Here is a 23,186-nt window from a genome sequence, read left to right on the forward strand (position 1 = left end):
TGGGATCCCTAGGATGGGATGGGACGGGATGGGATGGGATGGGATGGGATGGGATGGGACGGGATAGGATGGAATGGGATGGGGTAGGATGGGATGGGTTGGGTTGGGATGGGATCCCTGGGATGGGATGGGATCCCTGGGATGGGATCTCTGGGATGGGATGTTATCCATGGGATGGGATGGGTTGGGATGGGATGGAATCCCTGGGATGGGGACCCGGGGATGGGATGGGATCCCTGGTATGGGATCCCGGGGATGGGATGGGATGGGATTGGATGGGATGGGATGGGATCGGATGGGATCCCTGGGATGGGATGGGGTGGGATGGGATTGGTTGGGATGGGATGCGATCCCTGGGATGGTATGGGATGGGATCCCTGGGATGGGATCTCTGGGATAGGATGGTATCCATGGGATGGGATGGGTTGGGATGGGATGCAATCCCTGGGATGGGGACCCGGGGACGGGATGGGATCCCTTGTATGGGATCCCTGGGATGGGATGGGATGGGATGGGATGGGATCCCTGGGATGGGATCCCTGGGATGGGATCCCTGGGATGGGATGGGATCCCTGGGATGGGATGGAATCCCTGGGATGGGATCCCTGGGATAGGATCCCTGGGATAGGATGGTATCCCTGTGTTGGGATCGAATCCCTGGGATGGCATCCCTGGGATGGGATGGAATCTCTGGGATGGGATCCCTGGGATGGGTGGGATGGGTTGGAATGGGATGGGATTGACTACAATGGGTTGGGATGGGATCGATGGGATGGGATGGGATGGGATGAAATAGGATCCCTGGGATGGTACGGAATGGGATCCCTGGGATGGGATGGGATACCTTGTATGGGATCCCTAGGATGGGATCGGACGGGATGGGATGGGATGGGATGGGATGGGATGGGACGGGATAGGATGGAATGGGATGGGGTAGGATGGGATGGGTTGGGTTGGGATGGGATCCCTGGGATGGGATGGGATCCCTGGGATGGGATCTCTGGGATGGGATGTTATCCATGGGATGGGATGGGTTGGGATGGGATGGAATCCCTGGGATGGGGACCCGGGGATGGGATGGGATCCCTGGTATGGGATCCCGGGCATGGGATGGGATGGGATTGGATGGGATGGGATGGGATCGGATGGGATCCCTGGGATGGGATGGGGTGGGATGGGATTGGTTGGGATGGGATGCGATCCCTGGGATGGTATGGGATGGGATCCCTGGGATGGGATCTCTGGGATAGGATGGTATCCATGGGATGGGATGGGTTGGGATGGGATGCAATCCCTGGGATGGGGACCCGGGGACGGGATGGGATCCCTTGTATGGGATCCCTGGGATGGGATGGGATGGGATGGGATGGGATCCCTGGGATGGGATCCCTGGGATGGGATCCCTGGGATGGGATCCCTGGGATGGGATGGAATCCCTGGGATGGGATCCCTGGGATAGGATCCCTGGGATAGGATGGTATCCCTGTGTTGGGATCGAATCCCTGGGATGGCATCCCTGGGATGGGATGGAATCTCTGGGATGGGATCCCTGGGATGGGTGGGATGGGTTGGAATGGGATGGGATTGGCTACAATGGGTTGGGATGGGATGGGATGGGACGGGATGGGATGGGATGGGATGGGATGGGATCCCTGCGATGGGATGGGATGGGATGGTATGGTATCCCTGGGATGGTGTCCCTGGAATGGGATGGGATGGGATGGGATGGGATGGGATTGGATGGGATGGGATGGGGTAGGATGGGATGAGATTGGCTACAATGGGTTGGGATGGGAGGGGATCGATGGGATGGGATGAAATGGGATCCCTGGGATGGTACGGAATGGGATGGGATGGGATGGGATGGGATGGGATACCTGGTATGGGATCCCTAGGATGGGATGGGAGGGGATGGGATGGGATAGGATGGGATGGGATGGGGTAGGATGGGATGGGATGGGTTTGGATGGGACGGGATCCCTGGGATGGGATGGGATGGGATGGGTTGCCATGGCATGGGATCCGCGGGATGAGATGGGATGGGATACGTGGGATGGGATGGGATCCCTGGGATGGGATGGGATGAGATGGGATGGGATGGGATGGGATGGGATGGGATGGGATGGGATCCCTGGGTTGGGATTGGTTGGGATGGGATGGGATGGGATGGGATCCCTGGGTTGGGATTGGTTGGGATGGGATACCTGGGATGGGCTGGAATCCCTGGGATGAGATCCTTGGGATGGGATGGGATGGCATGGGATGGGATGGGATGGGATGGGATGGGATGGGGTGGGATGGGATGGGACGGGATGGGATGGGATGGGATGGGATCCCTGCGATGGGATGGGATGGTATGGTATAGCTGGGATGGTGTCCCTAGGATGGGATGGGATGGGATGGAATGGGATGGGATGGGATGGGATGGGATGGGATGGGATGGGATGGGATGGGATTGGATGGGATGGGATGGGGTGGGATGGGATGGGATTGGCTACAATGGGTTGGGATGGGATGGGATCGATGGGATGGGATGGGATGGGATGGAATGGGATCCCTGGGATGGTACGGAATGGGATCCCTGCGATGGGATGGGATCCCTGGGATGAGATGGGATGGGATTGGATCCCTGGGATGTGATGGGTTCCATGGGATGGGATCCCAGGAATGGGATGGGATGGGAGAGGGTCTCTGGGATGGGATCCCTGGGATGGGATGGGATCCCTGGGATGGGATGGGATGGGATGGGATCCCTGGGATGGGATAGGGTGAGATGGGATGGGATGGGTTGGGATGGGATGGGATCCCTGGGATTGGATGGGATGGGATCCCTGGGTTGGGATTGGTTGGGATGGGATCCCTGGTATGGGATCCCTGGGATGGCATGGGATGGGATGGGATGGGATTGGATGGGATGGGATGGGATGGGATGGGATGGGATGGGATCCCTGGGATGGGATGGGATCCCTGGGATGGGATATCTGGGATGGGATGTGATGGGACGGGATGGGATGGGATGGGATGGGATGGGATGGGATAGGATGGGATGGGATGGGGTAGGATGGGATGGGATGGGTTTGGATGGGATGGGATCCGTGGGATGGGATGGGATGGGATGGGATGGGATAGGATGGGATGGGATGGGATGGGCTACAATGGGATGGGATGGGATAGGATGGGATGGGATCCCTGGGATGGGATAGGATGGCTAGGATTGGTTCACTGGGATGGGATGGGATCCCTGGTGTGGGATCCCTAGGATGGGATGGGATGGGATGTGATGGGATGGGATGGGATGTGATTGGATGGGATCCCTGGGATGGGATGGGATGGGATCTCTGGGATGGGATGGGATCCCTGGGATGGGATCCCTGGGATGGGATCCCTGGGATGGGATCCATGGGATGAGATGGGATCCCTGGGTTGGAATCCCTGGGATGGGATTGGATCACTGGGACGGGATGGGATGGGATGGGATGGGATAGGATGGCATGGGATGGGATGGGATAGGATGGGATGGGATGGGATCCCTGGGATGGGATGGGATCCCTGGAATGGGATGGGATGGGATGGAATGGGATGGGATGGGATGGGATGGGATGGGATGGGATGGGATCCCTGGGATGGGATCCCTGGGATGGGATCCCTGGGATGGGATGGGATCCCTGGGATGGGATGGAATCCCTGGGATGGGATCCCTGGGATAGGATCCCTGGGATAGGATGGTATCCCTGTGTTGGGATCGAATCCCTGGGATGGCATCCCTGGGATGGGATGGAATCTCTGGGATGGGATCCCTGGGATGGGTGGGATGGGTTGGAATGGGATGGGATTGACTACAATGGGTTGGGATGGGATCGATGGGATGGGATGGGATGGGATGAAATAGGATCCCTGGGATGGTACGGAATGGGATCCCTGGGATGGGATGGGATACCTTGTATGGGATCCCTAGGATGGGATGGGACGGGATGGGATGGGATGGGATGGGATGGGATGGGACGGGATAGGATGGAATGGGATGGGGTAGGATGGGATGGGTTGGGTTGGGATGGGATCCCTGGGATGGGATGGGATCCCTGGGATGGGATCTCTGGGATGGGATGTTATCCATGGGATGGGATGGGTTGGGATGGGATGGAATCCCTGGGATGGGGACCCGGGGATGGGATGGGATCCCTGGTATGGGATCCCGGGGATGGGATGGGATGGGATTGGATGGGATGGGATGGGATCGGATGGGATCCCTGGGATGGGATGGGGTGGGATGGGATTGGTTGGGATGGGATGCGATCCCTGGGATGGTATGGGATGGGATCCCTGGGATGGGATCTCTGGGATAGGATGGTATCCATGGGATGGGATGGGTTGGGATGGGATGCAATCCCTGGGATGGGGACCCGGGGACGGGATGGGATCCCTGGTATGGGATCCCTGGGATGGGATGGGATGGGATGGGATGGGATCCCTGGGATGGGATCCCTGGGATGGGATCCCTGGGATGGGATGGAATCCCTGGGATGGGATCCCTGGGATAGGATCCCTGGGATAGGATGGTATTCCTGTGTTGGGATCGAATCCCTGGGATGGCATCCCTGGGATGGGATGGAATCTCTGGGATGGGATCCCTGGGATGGGTGGGATGGGTTGGAATGGGATGGGATTGGCTACAATGGGTTGGGATGGGATGGGATGGGACGGGATGGGATGGGATGGGATGGGATGGGATGGGATCCCTGCGATGGGATGGGATGGGATGGTATGGTATCCCTGGGATGGTGTCCCTGGAATGGGATGGGATGGGATGGGATGGGATGGGATTGGATGGGATGGGATGGGGTAGGATGGGATGAGATTGGCTACAATGGGTTGGGATGGGAGGGGATCGATGGGATGGGATGGGATGAAATGGGATCCCTGGAATGGTACGGAATGGGATGGGATGGGATGGGATGGGATACCTGGTATGGGATCCCTAGGATGGGATGGGAGGGGATGGGATGGGATAGGATGGGATGGGATGGGGTAGGATGGGATGGGTTTGGATGGGACGGGATCCCTGGGATGGGATGGGATGGGATGGGTTGCCATGGCATGGGATCCGCGGGATGAGATGGGATGGGATACGTGGGATGGGATGGGATCCCTGGGATGGGATGGGATGAGATGGGATGGGATGGGATGGGATGGGATGGGATCCCTGGGTTGGGATTGGTTGGGATGGGATGGGATGGGATGGGATCCCTGGGTTGGGATTGGTTGGGATGGGATACCTGGGATGGGCTGGAATCCCTGGGATGAGATCCTTGGGATGGGATGGGATGGGATGGGATGGGATGGGATGGGATGGGATGGGATGGGATGGGATGGGATGGGATGGGATGGGATGGGACGGGATGGGATGGGATGGGATGGGATCCCTGCGATGGGATGGGATGGTATGGTATAGCTGGGATGGTGTCCCTAGGATGGGATGGGATGGAATGGGATGGGATGGGATGGGATGGGATGGGATGGGATGGGATGGGATGGGATTGGATGGGATGGGATGGGATCCCTGGGATGGTACGGAATGGGATCCCTGCGATGGGATGGGATCCCTGGGATGAGATGGGATGGGATTGGATCCCTGGGATGTGATGGGTTCCATGGGATGGGATCCCAGGAATGGGATGGGATGGGAGAGGATCTCTGGGATGGGATCCCTGGGATGGGATGGGATCCCTGGGATGGGATGGGATGGGATGGGATCCCTGGGATGGGATAGGGTGAGATGGGATGGGATGGGTTGGGATGGGATGGGATCCCTGGGATTGGATGGGATGGGATCCCTGGGTTGGGATTGGTTGGGATGGGATCCCTGGTATGGGATCCCTGGGATGGCATGGGATGGGATGGGATGGGATTGGATGGGATGGGATGGGATGGGATGGGATGGGATCCCTGGGATGGGATGGGATCCCTGGGATGGGATATCTGGGATGGGATGTGATGGGACGGGATGGGATGGGATGGGATGGGATGGGATGGGATGGGATGGGATGGGATAGGATGGGATGGGATGGGGTAGGATGGGATGGGATGGGTTTGGATGGGATGGGATCCGTGGGATGGGATGGGATGGGATGGGATGGGATAGGATGGGATGGGATGGGATGGGCTACAATGGGATGGGATGGGATAGGATGGGATGGGATCCCTGGGATGGGATAGGATGGCTAGGATTGGTTCACTGGGATGGGATGGGATCCCTGGTGTGGGATCCCTAGGATGGGATGGGATGGGATGTGATGGGATGGGATGGGATGTGATTGGATGGGATCCCTGGGATGGGATGGGATGGGATCTCTGGGATGGGATGGGATCCCTGGGATGGGATCCCTGGGATGGGATCCATGGGATGAGATGGGATCCCTGGGTTGGAATCCCTGGGATGGGATTGGATCACTGGGACGGGATGGGATGGGATGGGATGGGATAGGATGGCATGGGATGGGATGGGATAGGATGGGATGGGATGGGATCCCTGGGATGGGATGGGATCCCTGGAATGGGATGGGATGGGATGGAATGGGATGGGATGGGATGGGATGGGATGGGATGGGATGGGATGGGATGGGATGGGATAGGATGGGATGGGATGGGATGGGATTTGATGGGATGGGATGGGATGAGATGGGATAGGATCGCTGGGATTGGATCCCTGGGATGAGATGGGAACTCCGGGATGGGATCCCTGGGATGGGATGGGATGGGATGGGATGGGATGGGATGGGATGTCATGGGATGGGATGGGTTTGGATGGGATGGCATGTGTTGGGATGGGTTGGGAACCCTGGGATGGGATGTTATGGGATTCCTGGGATGAGATGGGATGGGATTGGATCCCTGGGATGGGATGAGATGGGATCCCCGGGATGCGATCCCTGGATTGTGATCCCTCGTATGGGATGGGATCTCTGGGATGGGATGGGATGGGATGGAATGGGATGGGATGGGATGGGATGGGATGGGATGGGATGGGTTGGGATGGGATGGGATGGGATGGGATGGGATGGGATTGGATGGGATGGGTTGGGATGGGATCTCTTGGATGGGATGGGATGGGATGGGATGGGATGGGATGGTGCGGGACGGGATGGGATGGGATGGGATCCCAAGAATGGGATCCCTGGGATGGGATCCCAGGGATGGGATGGGATGGGATTGGAGGGGATGGGATGGGATACCTGGGATGGGATGGGATGGCATGGGATGGGATGGGATGGTATCCTTGGATGGGATGGAATGGGATCCCTGAGATGGGATGCGATCCCTGGGATGGGATCCCTGGGCTGGGATGGGATCCCTGGAATGGGATGGGATCCCTGGGATGGGATCCAAGGGATGGGATTGGATGTGATTGCATGGGATGGGATCGGATGGGATGGGATGGGCTAGAATGAGTTGGGATGGGATGGGATCGATGGGATGGGAGCGGAGGGGATGGGATGGGATGCCTGGCATGGGATGGGATGGGATCCGTGGGATGGGATCCCTGGGATGGGATGGGGTGAGATGGGATGGGATGGGATGGGATCCCTGGGATTGGATGGGATGGAATGGGATCCCTGAGATGGGATGCGATCCCTGGGATGGGATGGGATTGGATGGGATGGGATGGGTTGGGATGGGTTGGGAACCCTGGGATGGGATGTTATGGGATCCCTGGGATGAGATGGGATGGGATTGGATCCCTGGGATCGGATGAGATGGGATCCCAGGGATGGGATCCCTGGATTGTGATCCCTCGTAGGGGATGGGATCCCTGGGAAGGGATGGGATCGCTGGGATGGGATCCCTGGGATGGGATGGGATGGGATGGAATGGGATGGGATGGGATGGGATGGGATGGGATGGGTTGGGATGGGATGGAATGGGATGGGTTGGGATGGGATCGGATCTCAGGGATGGGATGGGAAGGGATGGGATGGGATGGGATGGGAAGGGATGGGATGGGATCCCTGGGCTGGGATGGGATCCCTGGGATGGCATGGGTTGGGATCGGATGGGATGGGATGGGATGGGATGGGATGGAATGGGATGGGATGGGGTGGGATGGGATTGGTTGGGATGGGTTGCGATCCCTGGGATGGTATGGAATGGGATGGGATGGGATCCCTGGAATGGGATGGGATCCATGGGATGGGATGGGTTGGGATGGGATTGGATCCCTGGGATGGGATGGGATGGGATCCCTGGGATGGGATGGGATGGGATGGGATGGGATGGGATGGGATCCCTGGGATGGGATCTCTGGGATGGGATGGGATCCCTGGGATGGGATCCCTGGGATGGGATCCCTGGGATGGGATGGGATCCATGGGATGAGATGGGATGGGATGGGATGGGATGGGATGGGATGGGATGGGATGGGATGGGATGGGATGGCATGGGATGGGATGGGATAGGATGGGATGGGATCCCTTGGATGGGATGGGATCCCTGAAATGGGATGGGATGGGATGGAATGGGGTGGGATGGGATGGGTTGGAATGGGATGGGATCCCTGGGATGGGATGGGATGGAATGGAATCCTTGGGATGGGATGGGATCCGTGGGATGGGATGGGATGGGATGGGATGGGATGGGATGGGATGGGATGGGATGGGATTGGATGGGGTGGCATGGGTTGGGATGGGTTGGGAACCCTGGGATGGGATGTTATGGGATCCCTGGGATGAGATGGGATGGGATTGGATCCCTGGGATGGGATGAGATGGGATCCCAGAGATGGGATCCCCGGATTGTGATAGCTCGTATGGGATGGGATCCCTGGGATGCGATGGGATCGCTGGGATGGGATCCCTGGGATGGGATGGGATGGAATGGGATGGGATCCCTGGAATGGGATGGGATCCCTGGAATGGGATGGGATGGGATGGAATGGGATGGGATGGGGTGGGATGGGATGGGTTGGAATGGGATGGGATCCCTGGGATGGGATGGGATGGAATGGAATCCTTGGGATGGGATGGGATCCCTGGGATGGGATGGGATGGGATGGGATGGGATGGGATGGGATGGGATGGGATGGGATGGGATAGGATGGGATGGGATGGGATTTGATGGGATGGGATGGGATGAGATGGCATAGGATCGCTGGGATTGGATCCCTGGGATGAGATGGGAACTCCGGGATGGGATCCCTGGGATGGGATGGGATGGGATGGGATGGGATGGGATGGGATGTCATGGGATGGGATGGGATTGGATGGGATGGCATGTGTTGGGATGGGTTGGGAACCCTGGGATGGGATGTTATGGGATTCCTGGGATGAGATGGGATGGGATGGGATCCCTGGGATGGGATATCTGGGATGGGATGTGATGGGACGGGATGGGATGGGATGGGGTGCGAAGGGATGGGATGGGCTACAATGGGATGGGATGGGATGGGATGGGATGGGATGGGATGGGATGGGATGGGATGGGATGGGATGGGATGGGATGGGATGGGATGGGATCCCTGGGATGGGATGGGATGGAATGGGATGGGATGGGATGCCATGGCATGGGATCCGCGGGATGAGATGGGATGGGATACATGGGATGGGATCCCTGGGATGGGATGGGATGAGATGGGATGGGATGGGATGGGATCCCTGGGTTGGGATTGGTTGGGATGGGATACCTGGGATGGGATGGAATCCCTGGGATGAGATCGCTGGGATGGGATGGGATGGGATGGGATGGGATGGGATGGGATGGGATGGGATGGGATGGGAAGGGGTGGGATGGGATGGGATGGGACGGGATGGGATGGGATGGGATGGGATGGGATGGGATGGGATGGGATCCCTGCGATGGGATGGGATGGGATGGTATGGTATCCCTGGGATGGTGTCCCTGGAATGGGATGGGATGGGATGGGATGGGATGGGATGGGATGGGATTGGATGGGATGGGATGGGGTAGGATGGGATGAGATTGGCTACAATGGGTTGGGATGGGAGGGGATCGATGGGATGGGATGGGATGAAATGGGATCCCTGGGATGGTACGGAATGGGATGGGATGGGATGGGATGGGATGGGATACCTGGTATGGGATCCCTAGGATGGGATGGGAGGGGATGGGATGGGATAGGATGGGATGGGATGGGGTAGGATGGGATGGGATGGGTTTGGATGGGACGGGATCCCTGGGATGGGATGGGATGGGATGGGATGGGATGGGTTGCCATGGCATGGGATCCGCGGGATGAGATGGGATGGGATACGTGGGATGGGATGGGATCCCTGGGATGGGATGGGATGAGATGGGATGGGATGGGATGGGATCCCTGGGTTGGGATTGGTTGGGATGGGATACCTTAGATGGGCTGGAATCCCTGGGATGAGATCCTTGGGATGGGATGGGATGGGATGGGATGGGATGGGATGGGATGGGATGGGATGGGGTGGGATGGGATGGGACGGGATGGGATGGGATGGGATGGGATCCCTGCGATGGGATGGGATGGTATGGTATAGCTGGGATGGTGTCCCTAGGATGGGATGGGATGGAATGGGATGGGATGGGATGGGATGGGATGGGATGGGATGGGATTGGATGGGATGGGATGGGGTGGGATGGGATGGGATTGGCTACAATGGGTTGGGATGGGATGGGATCGATGGGATGGGATGGGATTGGATGGAATGGGATCCCTGGGATGGTACGGAATGGGATCCCTGCGATGGGATGGGATCCCTGGGATGAGATGGGATGGGATTGGATCCCTGGGATGTGATGGGTTCCATGGGATGGGATCCCAGGAATGGGATGGGATGGGAGAGGATCTCTGGGATGGGATCCCTGGGATGGGATGGGATCCCTGGGATGGGATGGGATGGGATGGGATCCCTGGGATGGGATGGGGTGAGATGGGATGGGATGGGTTGGGATGGGATGGGATCCCTGGGATTGGATGGGATGGGATGGGATCCCTGGGTTGGGATTGGTTGGGATGGGATCCCTGGTATGGGATCCCTGGGATGGCATGGGATGGGATGGGATGGGATTGGATGGGATGGGATGGGATGGGATGGGATCCCTGGGATGGGATGGGATCCCTGGGATGGGATATCTGGGATGGGATGTGATGGGACGGGATGGGATGGGATGGGATAGGATGGGATGGGATGGGGTAGGATGGGATGGGATGGGTTTGGATGGGATGGGATCCGTGGGATGGGATGGGATGGGATGGGATGGGATGGGATGGGATGGGATAGGATGGGATGGGATGGGTTGGGCTACAATGGGATGGGATGGGATAGGATGGGATGGGATGGGATCCCTGGGATGGGATAGGATGGCTAGGATTGGTTCACTGGGATGGGATGGGATCCCTGGTGTGGGATCCCTAGGATGGGATGGGATGGGATGTGATGGGATGGGATGTGATTGGATGGGATCCCTGGGATGGGATGGGATGGGATCTCTGGGATGGGATGGGATCCCTGGGATGGGATCCCTGGGATGGGATCCATGGGATGAGATGGGATGGGATGAAATAGGATCCCTGGGATGGTACGGAATGGGATCCCTGGGATGGGATGGGATACCTTGTATGGGATCCCTAGGATGGGATGGGACGGGATGGGATGGGATGGGATGGGATGGGATGGGACGGGATAGGATGGAATGGGATGGGGTAGGATGGGATGGGTTGGGTTGGGATGGGATCCCTGGGATGGGATGGGATCCCTGGGATGGGATCTCTGGGATGGGATGTTATCCATGGGATGGGATGGGTTGGGATGGGATGGAATCCCTGGGATGGGGACCCGGGGATGGGATGGGATCCCTGGTATGGGATCCCGGGGATGGGATGGGATGGGATTGGATGGGATGGGATGGGATCGGATGGGATCCCTGGGATGGGATGGGGTGGGATGGGATTGGTTGGGATGGGATGCGATCCCTGGGATGGGATGGGATGGGATCCCTGGGATGGGATAGGATGGCTAGGATTGGTTCACTGGGAGGGGATGGGATCCCTGGTGTGGGATCCCTGGGATGGGATGGGATGGGATGGGATGGGATGGGATCCCTGGGATGGGATCCCTGGGATGGGATCCCTGGGATGGGATGGAATCCCTGGGATGGGATCCCTGGGATAGGATCCCTGGGATAGGATGGTATCCCTGTGTTGGGATCGAATCCCTGGGATGGCATCCCTGGGATGGGATGGAATCTCTGGGATGGGATCCCTGGGATGGGTGGGATGGGTTGGAATGGGATGGGATTGGCTACAATGGGTTGGGATGGGATGGGATGGGACGGGATGGGATGGGATGGGATGGGATGGGATGGGATCCCTGCGATGGGATGGGATGGGATGGTATGGTATCCCTGGGATGGTGTCCCTGGAATGGGATGGGATGGGATGGGATGGGATGGGATGGGATTGGATGGGATGGGATGGGGTAGGATGGGATGAGATTGGCTACAATGGGTTGGGATGGGAGGGGATCGATGGGATGGGATGGGATGAAATGGGATCCCTGGGATGGTACGGAATGGGATGGGATGGGATGGGATGGGATGGGATACCTGGTATGGGATCCCTTGGATGGGATGGGAGGGGATGGGATGGGATAGGATGGGATGGGATGGGGTAGGATGGGATGGGATGGGTTTGGATGGGACGGGATCCCTGGGATGGGATGGGATGGGATGGGTTGCCATGGCATGGGATCCGCGGGATGAGATGGGATGGGATACGTGGGATGGGATGGGATCCCTGGGATGGGATGGGATGAGATGGGATGGGATGGGATGGGATGGGATGGGATGGGATCCCTGGGTTGGGATTGGTTGGGATGGGATACCTGGGATGGGCTGGAATCCCTGGGATGAGATCCTTGGGATGGGATGGGATGGGATGGGATGGGATGGGATGGGATGGGATGGGATGGGATGGGGTGGGATGGGATGGGACGGGATGGGATGGGATGGGATGGGATCCCTGCGATGGGATGGGATGGTATGGTATAGCTGGGATGGTGTCCCTAGGATGGGATGGGATGGAATGGGATGGGATGGGATGGGATGGGATGGGATGGGATGGGATGGGATGGGATTGGATGGGATGGGGTGGGATGGGATGGGATTGGCTACAATGGGTTGGGATGGGATGGGATCGATGGGATGGGATGGGATGGGATGGAATGGGATCCCTGGGATGGTACGGAATGGGATCCCTGCGATGGGATGGGATCCCTGGGATGAGATGGGATGGGATTGGATCCCTGGGATGTGATGGGTTCCATGGGATGGGATCCCAGGAATGGGATGGGATGGGAGAGGATCTCTGGGATGGGATCCCTGGGATGGGATGGGATCCCTGGGATGGGATGGGATGGGATGGGATCCCTGGGATGGGATAGGGTGAGATGGGATGGGATGGGTTGGGATGGGATGGGATCCCTGGGATGGTGTCCCTGGAATGGGATGGGATGGGATGGGATGGGATGGGATTGGATGGGATGGGATGGGGTAGGATGGGATGAGATTGGCTACAATGGGTTGGGATGGGAGGGGATCGATGGGATGGGATGGGATGAAATGGGATCCCTGGGATGGTACGGAATGGGATGGGATGGGATGGGATGGGATACCTGGTATGGGATCCCTAGGATGGGATGGGAGGGGATGGGATGGGATAGGATGGGATGGGATGGGGTAGGATGGGATGGGATGGGTTTGGATGGGAAGGGATCCCTGGGATGGGATGGGATGGGATGGGTTGCCATGGCATGGGATCCGCGGGATGAGATGGGATGGGATACGTGGGATGGGATGGGATCCCTGGGATGGGATGGGATGAGATGGGATGGGATGGGATGGGATGGGATGGGATGGGATGGGATGGGATCCCTGGGTTGGGATTGGTTGGGATGGGATGGGATGGGATGGGATCCCTGGGTTGGGATTGGTTGGGATGGGATACCTGGGATGGGCTGGAATCCCTGGGATGAGATCCTTGGGATGGGATGGGATGGGATGGGATGGGATGGGATGGGATGGGATGGGATGGGATGGGATGGGATGGGGTGGGATGGGATGGGACGGGATGGGATGGGATGGGATGGGATGGGATCCCTGCGATGGGATGGGATGGTATGGTATACCTGGGATGGTGTCCCTAGGATGGGATGGGATGGAATGGGATGGGATGGGATGGGATGGGATGGGATGGGATGGGATGGGATGGGATGGGATGGGATTGGATGGGATGGGATGGGGTGGGATGGGATGGGATTGGCTACAATGGGTTGGGATGGGATGGGATCGATGGGATGGGATGGGATGGGATGGAATGGGATCCCTGGGATGGTACGGAATGGGATCCCTGCGATGGGATGGGATCCCTGGGATGAGATGGGATGGGATTGGATCCCTGGGATGTGATGGGTTCCATGGGATGGGATCCCAGGAATGGGATGGGATGGGAGAGGATCTCTGGGATGGGATCCCTGGGATGGGATGGGATCCCTGGGATGGGATGGGATGGGATGGGATCCCTGGGATGGGATAGGGTGAGATGGGATGGGATGGGTTGGGATGGGATGGGATCCCTGGGATTGGATGGGATGGGATCCCTGGGTTGGGATTGGTTGGGATGGGATCCCTGGTATGGGATTCCTGGGATGGCATGGGATGGGATGGGATGGGATTGGATGGGATGGGATGGGATGGGATGGGATGGGATGGGATGGGATGGGATCCCTGGGATGGGATGGGATCCCTGGGATGGGATATCTGGGATGGGATGTGATGGGACGGGATGGGATGGGATGGGATGGGATGGGATGGGATGGGATGGGATGGGATAGGATGGGATGGGATGGGGTAGGATGGGATGGGATGGGTTTGGATGGGATGGGATCCGTGGGATGGGATGGGATGGGATGGGATGGGATGGGATGGGATAGGATGGGATGGGATGGGATGGGCTACAATGGGATGGGATGGGATAGGATGGGATGGGATCCCTGGGATGGGATAGGATGGCTAGGATTGGTTCACTGGGATGGGATGGGATCCCTGGTGTGGGATCCCTAGGATGGGATGGGATGGGATGTGATGGGATGGGATGGGATGTGATTGGATGGGATCCCTGGGATGGGATGGGATGGGATCTCTGGGATGGGATGGGATCCCTGGGATGGGATCCCTGGGATGGGATCCCTGGGATGGGATCCATGGGATGAGATGGGATCCCTGGGTTGGAATCCCTGGGATGGGATTGGATCACTGGGACGGGATGGGATGGGATGGGATGGGATAGGATGGCATGGGATGGGATGGGATAGGATGGGATGGGATGGGATCCCTGGGATGGGATGGGATCCCTGGAATGGGATGGGATGGGATGGAATGGGATGGGATGGGATGGGATGGGATGGGATGGGATGGGATGGGATGGGATGGGATGGGATGGGATAGGATGGGATGGGATGGGATGGGATTTGATGGGATGGGATGGGATGAGATGGGATAGGATCGCTGGGATTGGATCCCTGGGATGAGATGGGAACTCCGGGATGGGATCCCTGGGATGGGATGGGATGGGATGGGATGTCATGGGATGGGATGTCATGGGATGGGATGGGTTTGGATGGGATGGCATGTGTTGGGATGGGTTGGGAACCCTGGTATGGGATGTTATGGGATTCCTGGGATGAGATGGGATGGGATTGGATCCCTGGGATGGGATGAGATGGGATCCCCGGGATGCGATCCCTGGATTGTGATCCCTCGTATGGGATGGGATCTCTGGGATGGGATGGGATGGGATGGAATGGGATGGGATGGGATGGGATGGGATGGGATGGGATGGGTTGGGATGGGATGGGATGGGATGGGATGGGATGGGATTGGATGGGATGGGTTGGGATGGGATCTCTTGGATGGGATGGGATGGGATGGGATGGGATGGTGCGGGACGGGATGGGATGGGATGGGATCCCAAGAATGGGATCCCTGGGATGGGATCCCAGGGATGGGATGGGATGGGATTGGATGGGATGGGATGGGATACCTGGGATGGGATGGGATGGCATGGGATGGGATGGGATGGTATCCTTGGATGGGATGGAATGGGATCCCTGAGATGGGATGCGATCCCTGGGATGGGATCCCTGGGCTGGGATGGGATCCCTGGAATGGGATGGGATCCCTGGGATGGGATCCAAGGGATGGGATTGGATGTGATTGCATGGGATGGGATCGGATGGGATGGGATGGGCTAGAATGAGTTGGGATGGGATGGGATCGATGGGATGGGAGCGGAGGGGATGGGATGGGATGCCTGGCATGGGATGGGATGGGATCCGTGGGATGGGATCCCTGGGATGGGATGGGGTGAGATGGGATGGGATGGGATGGGATCCCTGGGATTGGATGGGATGGAATGGGATCCCTGAGATGGGATGCGATCCCTGGGATGGGATGGGATTGGATGGGATGGGATGGGTTGGGATGGGTTGGGAACCCTGGGATGGGATGTTATGGGATCCCTGGGATGAGATGGGATGGGATTGGATCCCTGGGATCGGATGAGATGGGATCCCAGGGATGGGATCCCTGGATTGTGATCCCTCGTAGGGGATGGGATCCCTGGGAAGGGATGGGATCGCTGGGATGGGATCCCTGGGATGGGATGGGATGGGATGGAATGGGATGGGATGGGATGGGATGGGATGGGATGGGTTGGGATGGGATGGAATGGGATGGGTTGGGATGGGATCGGATCTCAGGGATGGGATGGGAAGGGATGGGATGGGATGGGATGGGAAGGGATGGGATGGGATCCCTGGGCTGGGATGGGATCCCTGGGATGGCATGGGTTGGGATCGGATGGGATGGGATGGGATGGGATGGAATGGGATGGGATGGGGTGGGATGGGATTGGTTGGGATGGGTTGCGATCCCTGGGATGGTATGGAATGGGATGGGATCCCTGGAATGGGATGGGATCCATGGGATGGGATGGGTTGGGATGGGATTGGATCCCTGGGATGGGATGGGATGGGATCCCTGGGATGGGATGGGATGGGATGGGATGGGATGGGATGGGATCCCTGGGATGGGATCTCTGGGATGGGATGGGATCCCTGGGATGGGATCCCTGGGATGGGATCCCTGGGATGGGATGGGATCCATGGGATGAGATGGGATGGGATGGGATGGGATGGGATGGGATGGGATGGGATGGGATGGGATGGGATGGGATGGGATGGCATGGCATGGCATGGCATGGGATGGGATGGGATAGGATGGGATGGGATCCCTGGGATGGGATGGGATCCCTGAAATGGGATGGGATGGGATGGAATGGGGTGGGATGGGATGGGTTGGAATGGGATGGGATCCCTGGGATGGGATGGGATCCCTGGGATGGGATCCCTGGGATGGGATCCATGGGATGAGATGGGATGGGATGAAATAGGATCCCTGGGATGGTACGGAATGGGATCCCTGGGATGGGATGGGATACCTTGTATGGGATCCCTAGGATGGGATGGGACGGGATGGGATGGGATGGGATGGGATGGGATGGGACGGGATAGGATGGAATGGGATGGGGTAGGATGGGATGGGTTGGGTTGGGATGGGATCCCTGGGATGGGATGGGATCCCTGGGATGGGATCTCTGGGATGGGATGTTATCCATGGGATGGGATGGGTTGGGATGGGATGGAATCCCTGGGATGGGGACCCGGGGATGGGATGGGATCCCTGGTATGGGATCCCGGGGATGGGATGGGATGGGATTGGATGGGATGGGATGGGATCGGATGGGATCCCTGGGATGGGATGGGGTGGGATGGGATTGGTTGGGATGGGATGCGATCCCTGGGATGGGATGGGATGGGATCCCTGGGATGGGATAGGATGGCTAGGATTGGTTCACTGGGAGGGGATGGGATCCCTGGTGTGGGATCCCTGGGATGGGATGGGATGGGATGGGATGGGATGGGATCCCTGGGATGGGATCCCTGGGATGGGATCCCTGGGATGGGATGGAATCCCTGGGATGGGATCCCTGGGATAGGATCCCTGGGATAGGATGGTATCCCTGTGTTGGGATCGAATCCCTGGGATGGCATCCCTGGGATGGGATGGAATCTCTGGGATGGGATCCCTGGGATGGGTGGGATGGGTTGGAATGGGATGGGATTGGCTACAATGGGTTGGGATGGGATGGGATGGGACGGGATGGGATGGGATGGGATGGGATGGGATGGGATCCCTGCGATGGGATGGGATGGGATGGTATGGTATCCCTGGGATGGTGTCCCTGGAATGGGATGGGATGGGATGGGATGGGATGGGATGGGATTGGATGGGATGGGATGGGGTAGGATGGGATGAGATTGGCTACAATGGGTTGGGATGGGAGGGGATCGATGGGATGGGATGGGATGAAATGGGATCCCTGGGATGGTACGGAATGGGATGGGATGGGATGGGATGGGATGGGATACCTGGTATGGGATCCCTTGGATGGGATGGGAGGGGATGGGATGGGATAGGATGGGATGGGATGGGGTAGGATGGGATGGGATGGGTTTGGATGGGACGGGATCCCTGGGATGGGATGGGATGGGATGGGTTGCCATGGCATGGGATCCGCGGGATGAGATGGGATGGGATACGTGGGATGGGATGGGATCCCTGGGATGGGATGGGATGAGATGGGATGGGATGGGATGGGATGGGATGGGATGGGATGGGATGGGATCCCTGGGTTGGGATTGGTTGGGATGGGATACCTGGGATGGGCTGGAATCCCTGGGATGAGATCCTTGGGATGGGATGGGATGGGATGGGATGGGATGGGATGGGATGGGATGGGATGGGATGGGGTGGGATGGGATGGGACGGGATGGGATGGGATGGGATGGGATCCCTGCGATGGGATGGGATGGTATGGTATAGCTGGGATGGTGTCCCTAGGATGGGATGGGATGGAATGGGATGGGATGGGATGGGATGGGATGGGATGGGATGGGATGGGATGGGATGGGATTGGATGGGATGGGGTGGGATGGGATGGGATTGGCTACAATGGGTTGGGATGGGATGGGATCGATGGGATGGGATGGGATGGGATGGAATGGGATCCCTGGGATGGTACGGAATGGGATCCCTGCGATGGGATGGGATCCCTGGGATGAGATGGGATGGGATTGGATCCCTGGGATGTGATGGGTTCCATGGGATGGGATCCCAGGAATGGGATGGGATGGGAGAGGATCTCTGGGATGGGATCCCTGGGATGGGATGGGATCCCTGGGATGGGATGGGATGGGATGGGATCCCTGGGATGGGATAGGGTGAGATGGGATGGGATGGGTTGGGATGGGATGGGATCCCTGGGATGGTGTCCCTGGAATGGGATGGGATGGGATGGGATGGGATGGGATTGGATGGGATGGGATGGGGTAGGATGGGATGAGATTGGCTACAATGGGTTGGGATGGGAGGGGATCGATGGGATGGGATGGGATGAAATGGGATCCCTGGGATGGTACGGAATGGGATGGGATGGGATGGGATGGGATGGGATACCTGGTATGGGATCCCTAGGATGGGATGGGAGGGGATGGGATGGGATAGGATGGGATGGGATGGGGTAGGATGGGATGGGATGGGTTTGGATGGGAAGGGATCCCTGGGATGGGATGGGATGGGATGGGTTGCCATGGCATGGGATCCGCGGGATGAGATGGGATGGGATACGTGGGATGGGATGGGATCCCTGGGATGGGATGGGATGAGATGGGATGGGATGGGATGGGATGGGATGGGATGGGATGGGATGGGATCCCTGGGTTGGGATTGGTTGGGATGGGATGGGATGGGATGGGATCCCTGGGTTGGGATTGGTTGGGATGGGATACCTGGGATGGGCTGGAATCCCTGGGATGAGATCCTTGGGATGGGATGGGATGGGATGGGATGGGATGGGATGGGATGGGATGGGATGGGATGGGATGGGATGGGATGGGATGGGGTGGGATGGGATGGGACGGGATGGGATGGGATGGGATGGGATGGGATCCCTGCGATGGGATGGGATGGTATGGTATACCTGGGATGGTGTCCCTAGGATGGGATGGGATGGAATGGGATGGGATGGGATGGGATGGGATGGGATGGGATGGGATGGGATGGGATGGGATGGGATTGGATGGGATGGGATGGGGTGGGATGGGATGGGATTGGCTACAATGGGTTGGGATGGGATGGGATCGATGGGATGGGATGGGATGGGATGGAATGGGATCCCTGGGATGGTACGGAATGGGATCCCTGCGATGGGATGGGATCCCTGGGATGAGATGGGATGGGATTGGATCCCTGGGATGTGATGGGTTCCATGGGATGGGATCCCAGGAATGGGATGGGATGGGAGAGGATCTCTGGGATGGGATCCCTGGGATGGGATGGGATCCCTGGGATGGGATGGGATGGGATGGGATCCCTGGGATGGGATAGGGTGAGATGGGATGGGATGGGTTGGGATGGGATGGGATCCCTGGGATTGGATGGGATGGGATCCCTGGGTTGGGATTGGTTGGGATGGGATCCCTGGTATGGGATTCCTGGGATGGCATGGGATGGGATGGGATGGGATTGGATGGGATGGGATGGGATGGGATGGGATGGGATGGGATGGGATGGGATCCCTGGGATGGGATGGGATCCCTGGGATGGGATATCTGGGATGGGATGTGATGGGACGGGATGGGATGGGATGGGATGGGATGGGATGGGATGGGATGGGATAGGATGGGATGGGATGGGGTAGGATGGGATGGGATGGGTTTGGATGGGATGGGATCCGTGGGATGGGATGGGATGGGATGGGATGGGATGGGATGGGATAGGATGGGATGGGATGGGATGGGCTACAATGGGATGGGATGGGATAGGATGGGATGGGATCCCTGGGATGGGATAGGATGGCTAGGATTGGTTCACTGGGATGGGATGGGATCCCTGGTGTGGGATCCCTAGGATGGGATGGGATGGGATGTGATGGGATGGGATGGGATGTGATTGGATGGGATCCCTGGGATGGGATGGGATGGGATCTCTGGGATGGGATGGGATCCCTGGGATGGGATCCCTGGGATGGGATCCCTGGGATGGGATCCATGGGATGAGATGGGATCCCTGGGTTGGAATCCCTGGGATGGGATTGGATCACTGGGACGGGATGGGATGGGATGGGATGGGATAGGATGGCATGGGATGGGATGGGATAGGATGGGATGGGATGGGATCCCTGGGATGGGATGGGATCCCTGGAATGGGATGGGATGGGATGGAATGGGATGGGATGGGATGGGATGGGATGGGATGGGATGGGATGGGATGGGATGGGATAGGATGGGATGGGATGGGATGGGATTTGATGGGATGGGATGGGATGAGATGGGATAGGATCGCTGGGATTGGATCCCTGGGATGAGATGGGAACTCCGGGATGGGATCCCTGGGATGGGATGGGATGGGATGGGATGTCATGGGATGGGATGTCATGGGATGGGATGGGTTTGGATGGGATGGCATGTGTTGGGATGGGTTGGGAACCCTGGTATGGGATGTTATGGGATTCCTGGGATGAGATGGGATGGGATTGGATCCCTGGGATGGGATGAGATGGGATCCCCGGGATGCGATCCCTGGATTGTGATCCCTCGTATGGGATGGGATCTCTGGGATGGGATGGGATGGGATGGAATGGGATGGGATGGGATGGGATGGGATGGGATGGGATGGGTTGGGATGGGATGGGATGGGATGGGATGGGATGGGATGGGATTGGATGGGATGGGTTGGGATGGGATCTCTTGGATGGGATGGGATGGGATGGGATGGGATGGTGCGGGACGGGATGGGATGGGATGGGATCCCAAGAATGGGATCCCTGGGATGGGATCCCAGGGATGGGATGGGATGGGATTGGATGGGATGGGATGGGATACCTGGGATGGGATGGGATGGCATGGGATGGGATGGGATGGTATCCTTGGATGGGATGGAATGGGATCCCTGAGATGGGATGCGATCCCTGGGATGGGATCCCTGGGCTGGGATGGGATCCCTGGAATGGGATGGGATCCCTGGGATGGGATCCAAGGGATGGGATTGGATGTGATTGCATGGGATGGGATCGGATGGGATGGGATGGGCTAGAATGAGTTGGGATGGGATGGGATCGATGGGATGGGAGCGGAGGGGATGGGATGGGATGCCTGGCATGGGATGGGATGGGATCCGTGGGATGGGATCCCTGGGATGGGATGGGGTGAGATGGGATGGGATGGGATGGGATCCCTGGGATTGGATGGGATGGAATGGGATCCCTGAGATGGGATGCGATCCCTGGGATGGGATGGGATTGGATGGGATGGGATGGGTTGGGATGGGTTGGGAACCCTGGGATGGGATGTTATGGGATCCCTGGGATGAGATGGGATGGGATTGGATCCCTGGGATCGGATGAGATGGGATCCCAGGGATGGGATCCCTGGATTGTGATCCCTCGTAGGGGATGGGATCCCTGGGAAGGGATGGGATCGCTGGGATGGGATCCCTGGGATGGGATGGGATGGGATGGAATGGGATGGGATGGGATGGGATGGGATGGGATGGGTTGGGATGGGATGGAATGGGATGGGTTGGGATGGGATCGGATCTCAGGGATGGGATGGGAAGGGATGGGATGGGATGGGAAGGGATGGGATGGGATCCCTGGGCTGGGATGGGATCCCTGGGATGGCATGGGTTGGGATCGGATGGGATGGGATGGGATGGGATGGAATGGGATGGGATGGGGTGGGATGGGATTGGTTGGGATGGGTTGCGATCCCTGGGATGGTATGGAATGGGATGGGATCCCTGGAATGGGATGGGATCCATGGGATGGGATGGGTTGGGATGGGATTGGATCCCTGGGATGGGATGGGATGGGATCCCTGGGATGGGATGGGATGGGATGGGATGGGATGGGATGGGATCCCTGGGATGGGATCTCTGGGATGGGATGGGATCCCTGGGATGGGATCCCTGGGATGGGATCCCTGGGATGGGATGGGATCCATGGGATGAGATGGGATGGGATGGGATGGGAT

Source organism: Sturnus vulgaris, chromosome W (assembly GCF_052056855.1).
Source record: "Sturnus vulgaris isolate bStuVul1 chromosome W, bStuVul1.hap1, whole genome shotgun sequence".
In the NCBI taxonomy this organism is placed as follows: Eukaryota; Metazoa; Chordata; class Aves; order Passeriformes; family Sturnidae; genus Sturnus; species Sturnus vulgaris.